Raw genomic sequence first — 10,636 nt, forward strand, 5'->3', positions numbered from 1 at the left:
GGCTGACAAGTACCAGCATCAATTTACCCAGGACGCAATGACGTGCTTCCGGTGAGGAGCTTCAAAATAAAATACAACGGCTGTGATGTAACACCATCCAGAGGTCATTCTGTCACCATGACAACGAAATGAGCATAAATTTACACTGGATCCTCTATAAATTCAAATAACCTGACAGGTTTAGTGATTTTTTGTGATTTCCCTAACCGTATTAATAAACATAATGTAGGTTTGGCTGTATGTAAATATAAATAGGTAAAATACTTCGTCACTTCCAGAAAAATGGTCTAAAATGTAAAGAAAACCAGAATGCATTTATTTCTACATCCCATCAAACCATAGTTTATTCCCAGTAGCAAATAACCAACATATCAGAGAGTGAAACTGAGACATTTTACCATGTGATGGAAATTATGACCTGATATTGAATCTGATGCAGCAACACGTCTGGAAAAGTTGGAACAGGAGCAACAAAAGGCTGGAAAAGTACATTTACATCTGAGAGATGGATACAGTACAGTATACAGATACAGTAGTGATGTCATATTATCAAATAGACAAATATCATCAAAAGATTCAGAGAATCAGGAGCAATCTCTGTATGCATGAGGCAAGGCTGAAGGTCAGACTGGATGCTGGTGATCTTGGGGCTTCAGGCAGCACTCCATTATCCCTTTAACTCCCTGCTCTACCATTTCATAGAGCAGTTTTCTCTTACTGTAATGAATCTCATTTAAAAAAAAAGAATGGAAATAGGCCATGGAGCCATGTCTGCTACTTGTTTTGGGTGTGTATTTATGCTTATTTCAATCAGGTGATAAAAACATTGATTCTTATCATTATTATTCAAAGGACAAGGAAAAATGCAAATAAAAAATTTTCTTTTGCTTTTTTCTTGGTGTGAACTTTAAAGGGTAAAAAGCAGACTTGATTCTCTACTGGAAACCACTCCATGGACTCAGGGAGACTTCCAGAAACCACTGTCTGTGAACACAGTTCACTCTGAAACCCACAGATGCACGGGATTGCATGATGGCCAATTGGGTGCCACAAGTCTGGCTCCAGACATCAGCCTTAATGTTTCCCATCTCAGGCCCTACTGCGGTCAGACTGAAGAGTGTTCATTCGTCACCAACAAATGACTTTAATAAAACAGTATACAGGATCTTTTACAAGAACTAGGGTCTTTTAAAGGGTCTCTTTCTTCACCTCTGTTTCAACTGCAAGTACCAGAGGCTAAGCAGAGTTCCAAGGGAGGTATTTCACCCCTCAAAACTGACCTGGTTACCATGCACCTCAAGGTGGTTCTGAACCTTTCAGATGAATTTAATATTCTGAGTATTTTACCATTCTGTTTCACACATTGCACATTTAAAACCCACTATGACTCATAAAATCTGTAAACTTTAGGCAGTAGTGAAACGGTTTGTATGCACGGCTTTCACGTTCAGGAATCGGCTGTGAGCTGCAGACTGAATGAGGAGAGAGTGCCGGTGATGGCCCAAAGAACAGCTTTTACAGTTTTACAGCACGAATAAAACACCTGCAGCTTTTAGAAACCTGGAACGGATTCTCACGTTTATTAGACCCACTCAGAACTTTACATTCCCAACCTTCCATCCCATGCAGCACGTTTCCCTGCCGTGTTCACCCTCCTTTCCTGGTTCTGGTTCTGATGGAGGTTTTCCTTCCTGGTTCTGGTTCTAGTGGGAAGTTTCCGTCCTGGTTCGGGTTCTAGTGGAGGTTTTCCTTAGCTAGGTCATTACTTCTATGAACTGGTTTATATGAAAACAATAAACTGGACTGATGTGGATCATGTGATGGATTTAATTGGACTGTAAGTGAACTACAATGAATTGGATTGAACTGGACTGTCTTTAAAAGTGTTTTGAGATGAGGGGGGTGGGTTGGTACAATATAGGAATTCACAGCCACTTTTTTCATTTTCTTTCTTTTTTGTGTGTGTGTTTAAAACAGGTCTATGTGAGACTTTATGCCTTGTATAAATATATGTTAAATAAATAAATAAGAAAGAAATAAAAAAAAACACATACATACAGTTGAACTGGATTGAATTTAAGCCTTTACCTTATAGTTCCATAAAAATTCAGAAGACTCAGAGTTAATGATTCTTTCAGCTTGGTTTTTCCGGTTCTGGTGCTCGAGGGCTGCTGTCCTGCAGGTTTTAGATGATTGGGATGGAAATTAATGTCTCACTGAATCCAGCAGACATCAGTACATTGTACATTTATATGAACTGTTCCATCCACATAAACACATAAAAATGAACCAAATGAATGGGCCATCAGCAGGCTTGGGTAAAATCTGACAACAATGTTTGGGAGATTCATTTACCTTGAATCAGATTAGTTGAAGAAGAAAAACTGGATATTTTCCCTAGAGCAGATTTCATATAACGTGTCTATATCTAATGACTTTGATTATACTGTTACTGAGATTTTTTTATTTATTTATTTATTTTACATTTACGTGTAAGAACTTGCTGCACAGCGACCAAACCAACAAAGCAGAGATGTTTGACTTTGAAGGGAAAATCTCCTCACTTCCGGTCTAGTTCTGGATGGCTGCGTGCCTCGCGGTAGTTTGCCGGTGCGCAGAAACTAATTCAAAGATCTGATCGACCAGCGTTCCCATTCTTTATGCAACGGTGGACAGGTGTCGGTGTTCACGAGACAGACTCAGCACGAGCGCATGAAACCTGAGGAGCGGTTACAGCGAGTCCGAGGCGCGCTCCCGTTATCTGCTTAACATGCACAGCCTGTCCATGTTGGGTAATCCCGTTACAGCACGCGCCCCCTGTTCCTCACAGCACCGGGATCATAATGTTCAGAGACTTTTATTTCCTAGAAGCGAGAATTTAGGAATTAAGCTCTTTATTACAGAATGTCATATTTACCGGCGTTAAAGTATTCACGATTTCTAATGACTGATTCTGTTGTTATCTAAGATGGTCCGACATGCCAGTAGCAGTCACGTGTCACTAACAGCCACTTTTTTCAGCTCCACCTGTTCACCTGCTGTTAAGCAGATATCTAACCAGCCAATCACAGGGCAGCATGTAGCCATGTAGACATGATGAAGACGACTTGCTGAAGTTCACACTGAGCATCAAAATGAGGAAGAAAGGAGATTTTGGGGCGGCGTGGCTCAGTGGGTAGAGTGGTCGTCTTGTAGCCTGAGGGAGGCTGGTTCGAGTCTTGGCCTGTTGAGTTCATGTCGAGGTGTCCCTGAGCAAGACACTGAACTCCAAATTGCTCCTGTTGGGTCATAGTCAGCGCCTTGCGAATGTGTGTGTGAATTTGATGTAAAGTGTTTTGGGTATCACTCCAGGTACAGTAAAGCGCTATATAAATACAGACCACTTACCATTAAGAGACTTTGAACATAGTATGGCTGTTGGTCTGAGTATTTACTGGGATTTTCACCCACAACCATCTCTAAGGTTTCCAGAGAATGGTCTGAAGAAGAGAAAATATCCAGCGAGCAGCAGTTGTCTGGACCAGGATGCAGCAGAAGACCACACCGGGTGCCTCCTGTCAGCTAAGAACAGGAAACTGAGGCTACAATTCACACACACTCACCAACACTGGACAATAGAAGATGGAGAAACATTGCTGGTCTGATGAGTTTCCATTTCAGCTCCACATTCAGATGCTAGGCTCAAAATCTGCTGGAAACATCATGAAAACATAGATCTATCCATCTTATGCTCATTGACATAAAGAGATGGAGACTTATGTGAATTGTTCAAATATTTTCCTGAAAAGGGTCCAGTTGATCCAAAAGTTCTGGCCACAGAGCTCACAAAGCCATGGCTGGGGAAGAAGAGGGTATACTGGACTAGGAGTCCTGGCCTGTCTCCAGCAGAGAATGCTGAAGGAAAACCTCCATCAGAACCTGAACTAGGAAGGAAAACCTCCATCTTTCTTATTAACCTGTTTGAAGGAAATAAATGGGAAGTGAATAAAGCTTTAGATTTTTTCTTTATTTTCTAAGGAGAAAAATAAATCAGACTCATAATATCAGTGGACAGAACCTGTAACCATCACTCTAAAGCAAAAATATAGTTTAACTCAGCTGTTTTTACTTTTTATTATCTGTAAGAACGTTTGCTACATAAACAGGAATTTAAAGACTCAGTGTGGCAGCTTTATCAGTAAACCAGGCCTACAGGGACTCAGCTCTGTTCCTCCATCTTCCCATTCACCCCCCAGCTATGACTGCAACAGTTAGATGTCAGGAAGTCTTTAAACTAGTCATTTAGGCAGGAATAGCATGCAGGCCTCTCTCCAAATCCCCAAAGGAAAGAAAAACAGGCAGCAAGTCAGTATGCAGCAGACTGAAACTGAGCTTAAGCATACTGTTTAAATTATGATCTAAAGGCACTTAAGATGTAATCGATGTGCAGCCACACCTTTAATATTTAACTTTTAGTCTTTAGATTTCAATATTTAGTATTTAAATTTCAACATTTAGCCTTTAGATTTTAACATTTAATCTTTAGATTTCAATATTTAGTCTTTAGATTTCAACATTCGGCCTTTAGATTTCAACATTTAGCCTTTAGATTTCAACATTTAATTTTTAGATTTCAATATTTAGTCTTTACCTTTCAACATTTAGTCTTTCGATTTCAATGTTTAGTCTTTAGATTTCAACACTTAGCCTTTAGATTTGAACATTGTCTTTAGATTTCTCCATTTAGCCTTTACATTTTAACATTTAGCCTTAAGATTTCATTATTGTCCTTAGATTTCAGCATTTAGTCTTTAGATTTCAACGTTGTCTTTAGATTTCAACATATAGCCTTTACATTTCAACATTTAGCCTTAAAATTTCAAAATTTAGCCTTTAGATTTCAACATTTAGTTTTTAGTTTTCAACATTGTCTTTAGATTTTAACATTGTCTTTAGATTTTAACATTTAACCTTTACATTTCAACATTTAGCCTCAAGATTTCATTATTGTCTTTAGATTTCAACATTTAGGGTTATGTTGTTTGACTTCTCCAGCACTTTTTACACCATATGGGCCCCCATTCTGAGAGACAAACTTATGAGTATGTGGGGTAGCCTTCTCCCTGACATCCAGGATTATGGACTATTTGACATCCAGACCTTAGACCTAAGACCTAAGTACGTCAGGGTGGGGAGATGTGTTTCTGGGACACTGGACTGCAGCACTGGGGCTTCACAAGGGACAGTTTTAGCTCCCTTTCTTTTCAGTCTCTACACACTGACATGTATGTAGTTTTTAGACATTAACATTTAGCTTTTGGCCTTTAGTATTAAGCCTTTAGTGTTTACCTTTTAACATTTAACTGGTAGTATTTAGTGATTGTTTAAATTTTAACCTCTAAAATTTAGCTGTTAGCGTTGAACTTACACTTTAGTATTTAGCCCTAAGCCTTCAATATTTAACATTTAGCATTTACATTTAGCCTGTAGTATTAAGTTTGAATCATTTACCCTCTAGTCCTCAAAATTTAAGCTAGATCATTAAGCTTATTATTTAGCCTGTAACATTTTGCCTTTAGAACTTAGCTTTTGGCACTTTAGTTTTTAGCCCTTAGCCTTCAACATTTAGCCATTAACATTTAACATTTAGCATGTCATTAAGATCCAGTGGGCATAAATGGTTTAGACTTTTAGTAGAGTAGTGTTTTAGTGGTGAGTATATTAATAAACTAAGTGTAGCAGTTTAGTAAGAAACAAACTTAGTACTCATGTGATTTCCTCTAATAGGCATGACTTTTGTTGTCTAAGCTACATGAAAAGCCTTTTTGAATTATTGAATTTCTCAACACACTTCAGTGCTTATAGCTCGTACATTGTGTAAGAGCTGTGAAGTAAGTCTTCATGTGGAAACAAGGTTATGATTTATAACAGCCAACAAATATGCAGCAAGTCAGTCACTTGACTGGTCATGTTTTGTGGAAGGGATAATGGCTGCCTTTAAGTACTTATAACCCCCAATGACACATATTTTCCTTGTCTGCTTTTTAGAGCTTGTGTCTGCAGTGTTAAGCTGCCTCCTCTACCTGAAGGTAAGGTGTGATCATCTGTCAGCTACTGCACTGGAATAGCTGATAAGAAATTTAATGCATAAAAACAAGCAGAAATCAACCAGAATCATGAACTGACCAGAATTTTCATACCTGAACACATTCCTGCACTGATAACTGCAAGACAGGACATGGTTGACTTAAAAGGAACAGTTTCAGGTGACTCAGAGTTTAGAGCATGAAAGTTCATTTTACCATGTTCTGCTCCCAGCTGCCTGATATAGTGCATCAAATGAGGTTGGATGTAGGCCTGATTAGTTCCTAACTTGTTAACAATGCTATTCTAATGCTGATGTGTACATGATGTTGTTACAACTGCAACTTCCTGTTTGTGACATGTACATGATGTTGTTTATAGCTGCGACTTCCTGTTTGTGACGTGTACATGATGTTGTTTATAGCTGCGACTTCCTGTTTGTGACGTGTACATGATGTTGTTTCAGCTGTTTGTGAGTGAAGACCAACTTACCAGCAGGACTCTGGCAGCCCAACTCATTTCTGTGTAACTGACACTAATTCAGTCTTGGAAAGGTTTTGAACATTTATGTATCTTTTAAATAAAACATTATTAAAGATAAGTGAATAAATCTGCTTCTTGAATTTGAATTATTTTGCATCAAATTTGATTAAAAGTTTTTGTAACTAAAGTTAAAAATATATATATACATATTTATATATACCATAAGATAATAGTAATTGGTTTTTATCTATATATAAAAAATATAAATATGTACTTACACACCTGAGACATGAACTCCAACTTTTCATCCTAGTTCAGAAAGTTGGGAATCAGTCTGGTTGTAACATGATCACCTCTAACCAACAGCCAAGTCTTTGCTGTTGTCAAAAAAAAAAAAAAAAAAAAAAAAAACAGACCTAAGTCCTCCCTTCCAAAGCCCAACTGAACATTGACTTAAAAGTTAACTAAAAATACAAATATTTCTGATTATTTTCTGCTTTGCATAAAAACAAATAGTGTGTCTTATCTGCTTGTCAGCCAACCAGTGGGAATGTGGTGGCAGAGTGGGCTGTGTTTATTTATCTGCTGGAGATTGTGAAGACGGGGCTTGAACAGCCAGAGGAATTCACAGAAACCTGAAGAAATGATGCAAACTGTGGAGCTAAGATAGGGACAGAAGTTTTGTAACTTGTAACTTCCAAGATTATTGAGAAAGTTGTATTTCACCAGCTTAATGACTTTTTAAATGAAAGTGGAAATCTTGATAAATTTCAGTCCGGCTTCCGACCTCATCACAGCACTGAAACAGCTCTGGTCAAAGTGTTAAATGACATTAAGTTGAATGCTGATTCTGGTCAAGTATCAGTCCTGGTTCTGTTGGATCTCAGTGCTGCGTTTGATACTGTAGATCACAGAATCCTGTTGCACAGGCTGGAAAACTGGGTTGGACTTTCTGGAGCGGTCCTTAACTGGTTCAGGTCCTATTTAGAAGGCCGGAGTTATTTTGTTACGATCGGCAGCTTTGAATCCGAGCGAGTGGACATGACTTGTGGAGTCCCCCAGGGGTCAGTCCTTGGACCTCTTCTGTTCAACTTGTATATGCTCCCTTTGGGTAAAATATTACAGAACAATAGCATTAGTTATCAAAGTTATGCAGATGATACACAACTTTATGTGTCTCTGTCACCAGATGACTGCAGTCCAATAGACTTAATGTGTCAGTGTCTGGAGCAAATAAACACCTGGATGAGGGAAATTTTCTACAATTAAATGAAGACAAAACTGAGATTATTCTGTTTGGTAGAAAAGAGAAGAGGGTCAGCATTGGTAAACACCTGGAGACTCTGGCTCTTAAAATCACCGACCAAGTTTGAAGTGTTGATAGTTAGACCTGACTTTCAGCAGCCACATCAAAGCTGTCAGAAAGAAGCTTTTTATCAGCTCAGAAACATCAACAGAATTAAAAGTTTAGTCTCTCAGAAAGACCAAGAGAAACTCATCCATGCATTCATCTCCAGTAGCTGGATTACTGTAATGCATTAAACATCTGCAGCTCATCCAAAATGCTGCTGCTAGAGTTTTAACCAGGACTAAGAGATCTGAACACATCAGTTTTGAAATCTTGACATTAGCTTCCAGTCAGTCAGAATAGATTTTAAAACCTTTCTGGTCGTTTACAAATCCCAGAATGGTTTAGGCCCAGAACACATATGTGATATGTTCAGAAAATATAAACCTAGCAGAGCTCTTAGATCCAAAGACTCTGGTCAACTAGTCCAGACCAGAGTCCAGACTAAACATGGAGAAGCAGCATTTAGCTGTTATGCTGCAAACAAGTGGAACAAACTGCCAGTGGAGATTAAACTTTCACCAAATGTAGACATTTTAAAATCCAGGTTAAAAACATTTCTGTTCTCTGCACCTATGCATGAAATCTGCATGTTAACTTTTTAACTTATCTTGCTTTTAGTCATTTTAATGTAATTTATTATTTTATTGTGATTCTTGCTATGTGTTTCTGCCGTTTACTATTTCTTAATATCTGTAATGCTTTTGTTTTATGTAAAGCACTTTGAATTGTCCCGTACATGAAATGTGCTGTACATACAAACTGCCTTGCCCTGCCTGCCTGATGGAGGGATGCTGGAGAATGATGGAGGCATGATGGGAGGATGAAAGAAGGCTAATGGAATGATGATGGAGGGATGATGGGAGGATGATGGAGGGATGATGGAGAATGATGGGAGGATGAAAGAAGGGTGATGGAATGATGATGGAGGGTTAATGGGAGGATGATGGAGGCATGATGGGAGGGTGATGGGAGGGTGATGGACGGATGATGGAGGGATGTTGGAAGGATGATGGAGGGACGATGGGAGGATGATGGAAGGATGATGGCAGGGTGATGGGAGGGTGATGGACGGATGATGGAGGGATGATGGAGGATGATGGAAGGATGATGGAAGGATGATGGAGGATGATGGAGGGATGTTGGAAGGATGATGGAGGGATGTTGGGAGGATGATGAGTAGATGTTGGAAGGATGATGGGAGGGTGATGGAGGGATGATGGGAGGATGATGGGAGGGTGATGGAGGGATGATGGAAGGATGATGGGAGGATGATGGAGGGATGTTGGAAGGATGATGGAGGGATGTTGGAAGGATGATGGGAGGGATAATGGAAGGGTGATGGAAGGATGAGGGGAGGATGATGGAGGGATGATGGAGGGATGATGGAGATGATGGAGGGATGATGGAGGGATGTTGGAAGGATGATTGAGGGATGATGGGAGGATGATGGGGGATGATGGGAGGCTGATGGAGGGATGATGGGGGATGATGGGAGGATGATGGAGGGATGATGGAGAATGATGGAGGGATGATGGATGGATGATGGGAGGATGATGGAGGAATGAGTAGCGGGTCTGACAGCTGGGCTTCCTGCTTCTTCTAACTATCTGTTTTGAACACCAGTGCTGATGCTGAACACAGAAACAGACATTAATCCAGAGACATGGAGGAAGTGAAAGAACAGCCAGATTCAAAGCTCCACGGGAGGAAGGAACTCAGATGAGACAACAAAGAAGAAGAGAGAGGACTGACTGTAAAGTTCAGAAGCTAGAACAAGTGTTTTCTATCAGAGCAAACTCTGTGGTAAGGTGCTGGAATGTGTCAACAGAAGGCAAACTGTGTGGAAACAGCTCACATTTCTCAATGAAGGAAGACCTTTTTATCTCCCTCGGCCTGTTGACCTTAGGTTCATGCTGTGTAGCTTTCGTCATTTCTCCAGATAGACGTCTTAAAAACACTGATAAAGCTAATCAGTCACATGCTCAGAGTACAGAGTAACATCAACTGGTACCATAGACTGACCGTAAAACGACATGGAAAGCACTGATATCCTGAGCAGAAAGCATGATGGTTTCTCCTGTCAGCAGAGTAAAACTTAACCCTCTACCTGCCAAAGTCGCCACAGTGGAACAAACACCAGGCCAGAAAGACACTTAAAGCTGTTACCACTTTCCACCACTAGATGGCAGACATGTGAATCTGTGGTAGGGAGGGGAGGGTGGGGGAGGAGAGGGAGGGGTCTATTCAAAATCTATGAGGAAATCACATTTGACAGACTTCATGTGGAAGCTTCTAGTTGGTGAAGCAGAGTGGATCACAGAGCAGGCAGCAACATATTGATGAAGAACTTTCTCAGCTATCAGCATCTCTGGTTCTGGAGGGAATATTTACCTCCTGAGGATGATGATGGTTGTCTGTCAACAGTGAAAGTGATGCTTCTGTTAGAAACCACGATGCATCCGACCATCATAATAATGTACCTGAAGCAGCAACAACTCTGATGCTTCACCTAACCGAGGTGTATATATGTATATATATATATATATATATACATATACATTTATATAAATTCACCCAGAAAACCAGTGCTACTGAAATATACATTTAATTGTTATTGCCAAACCTGCTGTTATGAATTCATTATGTATGTTACATGTTCCCTTGTTCTTCTGGTTGTACTTATGTACAGTCATATACTTCTTATATACTGTGTAGTTTTACCATAACCACTGCTGCCAC

Source organism: Melanotaenia boesemani, chromosome 5 (genome assembly GCF_017639745.1).
Source record: "Melanotaenia boesemani isolate fMelBoe1 chromosome 5, fMelBoe1.pri, whole genome shotgun sequence".
NCBI classification, from domain to species: Eukaryota; Metazoa; Chordata; class Actinopteri; order Atheriniformes; family Melanotaeniidae; genus Melanotaenia; species Melanotaenia boesemani.